Source organism: Petaurus breviceps, unplaced genomic scaffold (genome assembly GCF_028583685.1).
Source record: "Petaurus breviceps papuanus isolate PSGF00001 unplaced genomic scaffold, PetGlider_PUasm1.0 79, whole genome shotgun sequence".
In the NCBI taxonomy this organism is placed as follows: domain Eukaryota; kingdom Metazoa; phylum Chordata; class Mammalia; order Diprotodontia; family Petauridae; genus Petaurus; species Petaurus breviceps.
Window position 1 is genome coordinate 20,430,539 of NW_027186523.1, and position 10,841 is coordinate 20,441,379.

At 38.1% G+C, this 10,841-nt stretch overlaps 1 pseudogene; it reads left to right on the top strand.

Moving 5' to 3' along the window:
• The first annotated feature begins 7,594 nt into the window (after nt 1-7,594).
• On the top strand, nt 7,595-8,460 carry LOC138175866 (large ribosomal subunit protein eL6-like; annotated as a pseudogene).
• The last annotated feature ends 2,381 nt before the right edge of the window (nt 8,461-10,841 follow it).

Genomic DNA, 10,841 nt, shown 5'->3' on the forward strand with positions numbered 1-10,841 from the left:
ACTCATATTTTTCTTGGAACCTTTTGGTGAAGGAGTTCTGACTTTGTTGTCTTCCTCCTGCTCTATGCCTTGATCCTTTTTGTCCCCAAAAAAGGAATCCAAAGTCATGCCACTGTGTTTGCCCCACTTCTCACACTTGCTCATGTTGCCACTCAACCACTTGTCTCTTGAGCTTTTTTCCAGAGAACTTTATTTTCAGAGAGGAGAGCTGTGTCACAAATCACTTTGGTTTTCTCAACTGCCAGAGTTATTAGTTGGTTGCCCTCTTAAAAGACTCCACTGGCTCTAGCACACTGGTCATGCACTGCAGGACCTCCACACAGCACAGGGATCCAGATCCAAGTAGATTAAAGCAAGAGTGATTACCCCTCAGACTGGTTGTTTTGTCCCCCTACAATCTGCAGTCCAGGAGCTCTGAAACAGCCATGCAGCAATGGCATCTCAACCTCTTCTCCCTCTGGGGGCAGAGGCTGGACATCACTCCTGGACACCCTGTTCCCAGAGTCCACTGACCTCTCATTTTGTCTTTGGCATTTATGGGTTGTTAATTCTTGAAACTGCCACAGCTGCTGGTGATTCACTCTCCCAGTATCCATCTAGCTGAGGCTGGTCAGGCCACCCTCAGGCTAAACCCTTGGACTCATGAGTGGCTGGGCTTCATTCCCAGTGAGCTGCACTGAACCCTTCCTGCCAGCCTGTTGGGCTGTCTTCAGCAGGAGGTTAGTTTCTCCCTGTCACTTTGTGGGTTTTATAACTCTAAAGTTTGTTTAGAGTCATATTTTTACATGTATTGGAGGAGGTAGAAGCAGGAGCCCTGCAGAAGTCCTGTTTCTACTCCACCATCTTGTTTCAGTACCCCACAAAATTTGTTTTTCTAATACAAGACTCAAGAGGGGGAAAAAAAGGTAATTAATGAAAGAGAAATCCTAAGTGATACAATAAGGTTAAATTGCATACTTTCCTATAATGGAAGATAACATATATATCTTCTAAGAACTGTATCCTCATTAGGTCAGATATAATGATACTACATAGAGAGTACAAGAGCAAGTCAATTATATTGGAATGAAGTTAAAAAATGGATGGGTGAGAAAAAGGGATCCTATGAGAGGAGGAAGGGATAGGAAAAAAAGAGGAGAATAATCTCACATAAAAGGTGTGCACAGAAGAGCTTTTACATTGAAGGGAAAATGATAGAGGGTGTCAGGGAAAGCTTGAACTTCTGTCACATGTAAATTGTTTCAGAGGAAAAGAAAACATATACATACTCAATTGGGTATAGACACCTATCAAATCAAACAGGAAAATAGTAGAGAAAGGGAATGAGAAAACAATTGGAGGATAATAGAAAGGGTGGATAAAGAAAAGCAGTGTCCAGAAGCAAAACAGACTTTTGAGGAGGGGCAGAATAAAAAAAGAAAGAAGGATAAATAGAAGAACATGGGATGTAGGGAAATGAACAGTTACTATTCATAACTGAACGTTAAAGGGCTGAAGTCCCTCAAAATAGAATTGGATTGCAGGGTGGATTAGAAACCAGATTCCAAGAATATGTGGTTTGTAAGAAATACACTTGAAACAAAAAGAAACACATAGTTAAAATAAGGAGCTCAAGAAAAATCTGTCATGCTTTGCCCGAAGTAAAAAATGCAGAGGTAGCAATCATGGTCTCAGACGAAGAGTAATGAAAAATAGAATAATTAAAATAGATAAGCAGGGAAACTAGATCTTAATAAAAAGAAACAATAGACAATGAAGTTATATCAATACTAAACCTATATGCACCAAATGAATTACAAGAGAAAATACACAATAAAAAAAAACTAGTGGGAGACCTCAACTTTCCACTCTTATGGCTATAAAAATCTGGCAATAACATAAATAGGAAAGAAATCAAGGATTTCAATATAACCTTATAAAAGTTAGAAATGACAATTATTGTGGCTGTTCAGTCGTTTAGTTGTGTCTGAATCTTTATGAACCCATGGACCATACTGTTCATGAGGTTTTCAATGGAAAGATACTGAAGTAATTTGCCATTTCCTTATCCACTGGATAAAGGTAGAGAGAGATTAAGGGACTTGCCCAAGATCATACATCTAATTGTCTGAGACCAGATTTGAACTCAGTTCTTCCTGATTACAGAGCTCTTCCTCTACCACTGAGATATCTAACAGACCGTTAGATGTGATAGAATTCTGGGTAAAACAGAATGGGATTACTTTTGAGTATACCTTTTTTCGGCTGTACATGAAACCTTTACAAAAACTGGTCATACAATAAGGCACAAAACCTCACGGATAATTGAAGAAAAGGGGGGTGGAGTCAAGATGGTGGAATAGAAAGAGGACTTCTCCAAGGCTCCAGCACCCACCTCCTCCAATTCATGTTAAAGGGGACTCCGAACAAACCTTGGAGCTACAGAATACACAAAATTACACAGAGAAGGTAACCTCCTGTTGAGGAGAGGGCGGGAGGCTGGCAGGAATTGGCCAGTGCAGCACTCAGGGAGCTGAGCCCAGCCCCACACTAGCTGGAGGTTTGTAGCCCCAGGGTAGGCCTGACCAACCACTGGATGGAGGGATTGAAGAGCACCATCAGCTGTGGTGGTTTCCAGAATTATCAACACATAGATGCAAGGACAAAATAAGAGGTAAGTACAGTGTGGACTCTGGGATCCAGTAGTTGGGAGTGCCATTGGTCTTTTTCCCTGGAGTGAGAAGCCATTGCAGCCGTGCAGCTGCTGCCATGTGGCAGCTTCAGCTCCTGGCCTGTAGACTGTAGGGGGACCAAGTGACCAGTCTGAGGGATAAGTGCTCTTGCTTTAACCTGCTTGGATCTGGATTGCAGTTTAGGGTGGAAGTCCTGGGGTGTGCAACCAGCTTGCCAGAGCATGTGGAGGCTTCAGAGATGGCACCCGACTAATATCTCTGGCATCTGAGAAAACCTCAGCATTTTGGACAAAACTCCCCTGTCTGGAGCAGAGTTCTACCATGGCAAAAAGCCCAGAGGTCAAGTGATTGAGTGGCAATATGAGCAGGCAAAGGGAGCAAAATAAACAGAGCGACCCAACATTACACTCCTATTTTGGTGATTAAAAGGATCAAAGCATGGAACAGGAGGAAGACAGTGAAGTCAGAACTCCTACACCAAAAGCTTCAAAGAAAAATACAAGCTGTTTAAAGGCCATAGAGGACCTTAAGAAGCAAATAAAAGTAGTAGAGGGCAAATTGGGAAGAGAAATGAGAATGAGGCAAGAAAATTATGGAATGAGAGATAATAGTCTGACTGAAGGAAATAAAACCTTAAAAAATAGACTAACTCAAATGGTAAAAAAGGCTCAAAAATGCAATGAGGAGAACATCTTAAAAAGCTGAATGTGCCAGATGGAAAAAGAATCTCAAAAGGTCACTGAGGAGAATCATTCCTTCAGAATTAGATTGGAGCAAATGGAAGCTAATGACTTTATGAGAAATCAACATGCTGTTAAGGAGATCCAACCAAATGAAAGAATAGGAGGCAATGTGAAATATCTCCTTGGAAAAACCACTGACCTGGAAAATAGATCCAGGAGAGATAATTTAAAAATTAGTGGACTATCTGAAAGCCATGATCAAAGAAAGAACCTAGAAATCATCCTCCAAGAAATTCTCAAGGAAAACAGCCCTGATATTTTAGAACCAGAGGGAAAAATAGAGATAGAAAGAATCCACTGATCACCTCCTGAAAAAGATCCCCCCTGCAAAAAAACAAAACAAAAAAAACCTCCTATGAATATTATAGTCAGGTTCCAGAATTCCTATATTAAGGAGAAAATATTATAGCTAGCCAGGAAGAAAAATTTGAATATTTTGGAAACACAATCAGGATAACACAGAATCTTCTAGCTTCTACACTGAGGGATCAAAGGGGTTAGAATACGATATTCTGGAGGTCAAAGAAACCAGGGTTAAAACCAAGAATCACCTACCCAGCAAAACTGAGTATCATGTTTCAGGGGAAAATATGGTCATTCAGTGGAATAGAGGACTTTCAAGTATTCTTGATGAAAAAACCAGAGTTGAATAGAAAATATTACATTCAGATATTGGAAGCGAGAGAAGCTCGAGAGGGTAAACAGGGAAAAGAAATCATAAGGAACCTATCAAAGTTGAACTATTTACATTCCTACATGGAATGACTATAATTGAAACTGATGAAACTTTTTTCAGTATGAGAATAGTTGAAGGGAATAGAAATACATATTTTTTTATTGGAGTGTATATGGGTGTATAAATACATATGTGAATGTGTATATAAATATGTTTACAGGTATACCTAGATAGAGGGCACAGGACCAATTTAAGAGGAAGGGATCGTACTTAAAAGGTGAAATTAAGAGGTGAGAGAGAAATATAATGAGAGGAGATGTGGAGAGACAGAATGGGGTAAGTTATCTCATATAGAAGAGGCAAGGGAAAATGTTACAATAGAGGGGAAAACAGGAGGGCAAAATGGAATGGGTCAACCTTATTCACATTGAATTTGGCTCAGGGAGGGAATGACAAACACACTACATAGGGTATCTCACCCTACAGGAGAGTAGGAGGGAAGGGGATGAGAGGGGGGTGATGAATGGAGGATAGGCTGGGGGGAGGGAATTTGGAAGCACACACTTTTGAAAAGGGACAGGTTAAAGTACAGAATAGAACAAGTGGGAGGGTGGGATAGGAGGGAGGGAAATATAGTCAGTGTTTTACAATATATCTACTATTTGAATTTTTGCATAGCTACACATGTACAACCTATACTGAAATGCTTATCTTCATAGTAAGGGTCGGTGACAAGGGAGGAAAGGAATGAATCTGGAATTCAAAGTTTTAAAATCAAATGTTATATGTGTGTATATATACTATTATTAATACTATTTTACATGTAATTGGGAAATAAGATATCCAGGCACTAGGGCATAGAGATCCACCATGCACTACTCAAAAAATCAGAGGGGATATGGGAGAAAATATGGGAGAGAACAGATTGAAGGAGGGGATAACCAGTGGGACTGCTATTTTGGGGCAGTGGGTAGGGGAAAAATGGGGAAAATTTTTACAACTCAAAATCTGGCGGAAATGAATTATTTAAACCAGAAATTAATAAAGCATTTGAAAAAAAACTAATTGAAGAAAAACCTAAAATATTAAATGTACCCCTTTTGCATGATAATGCAATAAAATTATATTCAATAAAAGGATATAGAGGAACATATTAACACTTAATTGGAAATTAAATAATATAATACCCAAAAATATGAGTAGATAAAAAAAATCATAGAAAAAATTTATAATTTCATTAAAGAAAATTACAGCATTGAGATAATGTTCCAAACATTTTTAGTATGTAGCCAAAGCAGTGATTGGGGGGGAAATTTGCATCTGTAAATGCACAAATCCAAAAGAGAGAAATAGCAGATCAATGTATTGGACATCTAATTAAAAATTAGAAAATAATGCATAAAAATTCCTAATTGAACACCAAAATTGAAACTCTGAAAATCAAAAGAGAGATTAATAAAAAGTAAGAAAAATATATATGAAAATATAAAAATTAAACTATTGTAATAGGATTTTATGAAAAAAAAAATGACAAACCATTGGTTGATTTGGTTTTAGATAAAGAAAGAAAACTAAATTACTAACATCAAAAATAAAGGAAGTCAATGCAAAACCAATGAAAATAAAATTAAAGAAATTAGTAGGAGTAATTTTGCCTGATTGTATACCATGAAAATGGACAATATAAGTGAAATGGATGAATATTTACAAAACAAACTGCTCAGTTTGCTAGAACAGGAAATGTAAAACTGAAATAACTATCCTAGAAAAACATTTGATATGACATGAATGTGTTCTCTAAGAAAAAATTTGCAGGAGTAAATGGATTTAGAAATGAATTCCACCAAATACCAAAGAGACAAATAATCCGAATGCTATATTATTTGTAGAAAAAAAAAGATAAAATATTCCTAGCAAATTTCTTTTTTTCTGACATGAACATGGTCTTGGTGCCTAAATCAGGGAGAGCAAAAACAGAGAAAGATAATTATAGACCAATTTCCTTAATGAATATCAATGAAAACATTTCAAATAAAATACTAACAAGAAAATTACAATAATATATCACAAAGATTATACCCTATAACTAGGTGAGATTTATATCAGGAATTCAGGACTGGTTCAATATTGGAAAAACATCAGCATATTCACCACATTAATAACAAAAAGAACAAATATTACATGATTGTATCAATAGGTATAGAAAACTCATTCCTATCAAAAAGACTAGAAAGTGGGGGGAAGAGTCAAAATTGCAGAGTAAAATAGGGATTTGCTTGAGCTCACTCACAAACCCCTCCAAATACCTGTAAAAATGATTCTAAATAAATTCTAGAGTTGCAGAACACTCACAATGACATAGTGAAACACAGCTCCAGCCCAAGATAGACTGGAAGGCTGACAGGAAGGGTATATTGCACCAGCCTGGTAGTAGAGCACAGATCATGTGCACCTGGCATAGATAGGGACAAATCATGCCTCAGGCAACTGAATTGCTGGCAGCTGTGGTGATTTTCAGACGTTTCAAACCATAAATGCCAAGAACGGTATGGAAGATCAGTGGAGGAACTATGTGGGACTTGGGTAAAATAAGAGTGTGCATTCTGGCCCCAGTTGCAGGGCAGCAAAGGTGGTGACTGTGGTGGTGACAGCAGCAGCAGTAGCTGTTGCTATTTCTGGAACTCTGGACCCACAGATGTTGGGATTTCCAGTGTCTGATACAAAACCCCTGAAGGCTGGGAGAGTACACCCACCCTCACACACGCACACACACACATACACACCCTCACAACACCCCCCCACACACACACACACTGGAAGAAGAGTCCTACCTTGACAAAGAGTTAGAAAGTAAAACATTTGGCTGGGGAAATGATTAGTGTAAACAAAAGTAAGACAATAGAATCTTACTTTGGTAAAAAGAAGACCAAAACATGTAACAAGAAGAAGACAAGAAAGTCAAAACTCCTACATAAAAAACCTCCAAGAAAAATATGAATTGATTGCAAACCATGGAAGAGCCCAAAAAGAATTTTGAAGAATTCCTTAAAAGCAATTTTGGCCAAATGGAAAAGGTGGTGCAAAAGCTCACTGAAGAAAATAATTCCTTAAAAATTAGAATGGAGAGGAATCTAGGTGGTGCAGGGCATACAGCACTGGCCCTGGAGTCAGGAGGACCTGAGTTCAAATCCGGCCTCAGATACTTAACACAAAAAAACTAGCTGTGGGACCTGGGGCAAGTCACTTTACCTCAACTGCCCTACCCTTCCCCCTCCAAAAGAAAAGGAAAAAAAGTATTAGAATGGAGAACATGGAAGCTAATGACTTTATGAGAAATTGAGAAATTATAAAACAGAATCAAAAGAATGAAAAAAAAGGGAAGACTGTGAAATATCTTACTGGAAAAACCATGAAATCTGAAAGCCATGATAACAGAAAACAAAACAAAAGAAAAAAAAAGCCTAGACATCATCTTTCAAGAAATTATCAAGGAGTCTCTCAAGATGGCAGACAAAAAGCCACCGAAGGAAAAGAAGGTCAAAAAGGGAAAAAAAAGGGAACAAAAAGGAAGATGTAGCTGAAAAGGTCAAAAACCCTCGAAAGCATTGCAGTCGGAACCCAGTCCTGGCCCAAGGGATTGGTAGATACTCCAGGTCTGCAATGTATTCCCAGAGAGCCATGTACAAGCAGAAATACGCTGCCCCAAAAACCCAGATTGAAAGGAAGAAGAAAGAAAAAGTGCCTGCTACTATCTCAAAGCCTGTTGGTGGCGACAAGAATGGAGGAACTCGAGTGGTAAATATTCGCAAAATGCCTAGGTATTACCCTACTGAGGATGTGCCTAGAAAGCTGCTAAGTCATGGCAAAAAGCCCTTTAGCCAGCATGTGAGGAGACTCCCAGCTAGCATCAAGCCAGGTACCGTTCTCATCATGCTCACTGGCCGCCACAGGGGCAAGCGAGTGGTTTTCTTGAAGCAACTGGCTAGTACCTTCCTACTGGTGACTGGACCCCTGACCATCAACCGTGTCCCTCTGAGAAGGACCCATCAGAAATTTGTTATTGCCACTTCTACCCGGGTTAACCTTTCAGGTGTGAAAATTCCAAATCATCTTACTGATGCTTACTTCAAGAAGAAGAGGCTCCGTAAACCTAGACACCAAGAAGGAGAGATTTTTGACACAGAAAAAGAGAAATACGAGATTACAGAGCAGCGCAAGGCTGATCAGAAAACAGTAGATTCTCAGATCCTACCCCAAATCAAGAAAATTGCTCAGCTCCATGGCTACCTGCATTCTGTCTTCTCTCTCTCCAATGGAGTTTATCCTCACAAACTGGTATTTTAAATGCCTTTTTTTTTTTTGCAGAGAACACTTATTAAAATATTTGCAATAGCAAAAAAAAAAAAATTATCAAGGAAAACTGCCCTGATATTATAGAACTAAAGTGTGAAGTAGAAATGGTAAGAATCCACCAATTGTCTCTTGAAAGAGATCCCAAAAGGAAAATTTCTAAGAATATTGTAGCCAAGTTCCAGAGTTCCCAGGTCAAGGAGAAAATATTGCAAACAACCAGAAAGAAACAATCTGAGTACTATGGAAATAAAATCAGGATAATACAAGATCTAGCAGCTTCTACATTAAGGAATAAAAAGGCTTGTATTATGATAATCCAGAGGTCAGAAGAGCTAGGATTAAAACCAAGAATCACCTACCCAGCAACACTAACTATAATGCTTTAGGGGGAAAATGGTTATTCAATGAAATAGAGGACTTTCAAGCATTCTCAATGAAAAGACCAGAGCTGAATAGGAAATTTATTTGACTTTCAAATACAAGACTCAAGGGAATTGTGAAAAGGTAAACAGGGAAGATAAATTGTAACAAACTCATTAAAGTTGAACTTTTTACATTCCTACATGGAAAGATATTTGTAGCTCATAAGATGTTCCTTAGAATTAGGGTAATTGGAGAAGATAGAGAGATGATAGATAGATGATAGATAGATAGATAGATAGATAGATAGATAGATAGATAGATAGATAGATAGATAGATAGATGGGACAGGATGAGTTTAATATAAAGGGATGCTATCTAAAAATAAAATTAAGAGGTGAGAGGAATATATTGGGAGAAGGAGAAAGGGAGAGAGAATGGGGCAAATTATCTCACATAAAAGAGACAAAAAAGAGATTTCACAAAGGAGGGGGAAAAGGGGGAGGTGAAAGGGAATGAGTTATCCTTACTCTCATCATATTTGGCTTAAGGGGGAAATAACACACACACACACTCAATTGTGTATCTTACCCTTCAGGAAAGTAAGGTGGGAAGGAAATAAAGGGGGGAGGGATAGAAGGGAGGGAAGATTTGGAGAGGGGATTGTTAGAAGCAAATACTTTTGAAAAGGGACAGGGTCAAAGGAAAATAATGAATAAGTGAGGGCAGGATTGAGGGAGATATAGTTAGTCTTTCACAACATAACTATTATGGAAGTGTTTTGCATAACTACACATGTAAAACTTATATTGAATTGCTTGTTTTCTCAATGAGAGTGAGTAGGGAGAAAAAAAGGTAGAGAATTTGTAGCTCAAAGTTTTAAAAACAAATGTTAATAACTGCTGTTTTTACATGCAACTAGGAAAGAAGATATATAAGCAATGGCATAGAAAAATCTATCTCTCCTTCTAAGAAAATAAGGGGTAACGGGATAAAAGGGTGGGTGTGGCAGAAGGGAGGGTAGACTGGGGAGAGGGGTAATCAGAATCCACAGCACCTTGGAGTAGGGAGGAGGGGAGAGATGGGGAGAAAATTTGGAACTCAAAATCTTGTGGAAATGAATGCTGAAAATTAAAAATAAATAAATACATTTTGAAAAGAGTAGAAAGCATAGGAATTGGGGCAGCCAGGTAGTGCAGCGAGTAAGAGCACTGGCTCCAGGGTCAGGATGACTTGGAGATCGAATCCCAAGCTCAGACACTTAGCACCCACCCAGAAACACCTGGCTGTGTAAACTTAAGTAAGTTCCTTAACCTGAATTGCTTAGGGGTAGCCAGGTGGCTCAGCGAGTAAGAGCACTGGCTCGTGTTGGGATGACCTGGAGATCGAATCCCGGGCTCAGACACTCAGCATCACACCCAGAAATAACTGGCCGTGTAACCTTGAGCAAGTTACTTAACCCCGATTGCATAAAAAAAAAAGTAAGCATAGGAATAAATGGAATTTTCTGAAAATGATAAGTAGTATCTATCTATCAGAAGCAAGCATTAATTGTAGTTGTTGGAATAAACTTGTAGCCTTCAAAATGAGATATGAGATAACGGGTGAAGTAAGGATGTTCATTATCAAATCTATCATGCAACATTGTATTAGTAATGCTTGTAATAGCAATTAGACAAGAAAAATAAATTGTAAGAATAAAAATAGATAATGAAGAAAAAAATAATCACTCTTAAAATAATATGATGGTATATATACTTAGGGAATTAAAAACTGATTGATTTAACAATTTTAGCAATGTTACAGAATATAAACACACATAGATTATCAATACATCTATATACTACCAACAAAGCCCATAGGAAGAGATAGAAAGATACATTTCATTTAAAGTAACTGCAGACAATATAAAACACTTGGAAATGTAACTGTCAAGACAAACATAAATATTATATGAACACAAATACATAACACTTTACCCCTAAATAAAGACAGATCTAAACAGCTGGACAAATAGTAATGGATCATGTGTAGGCT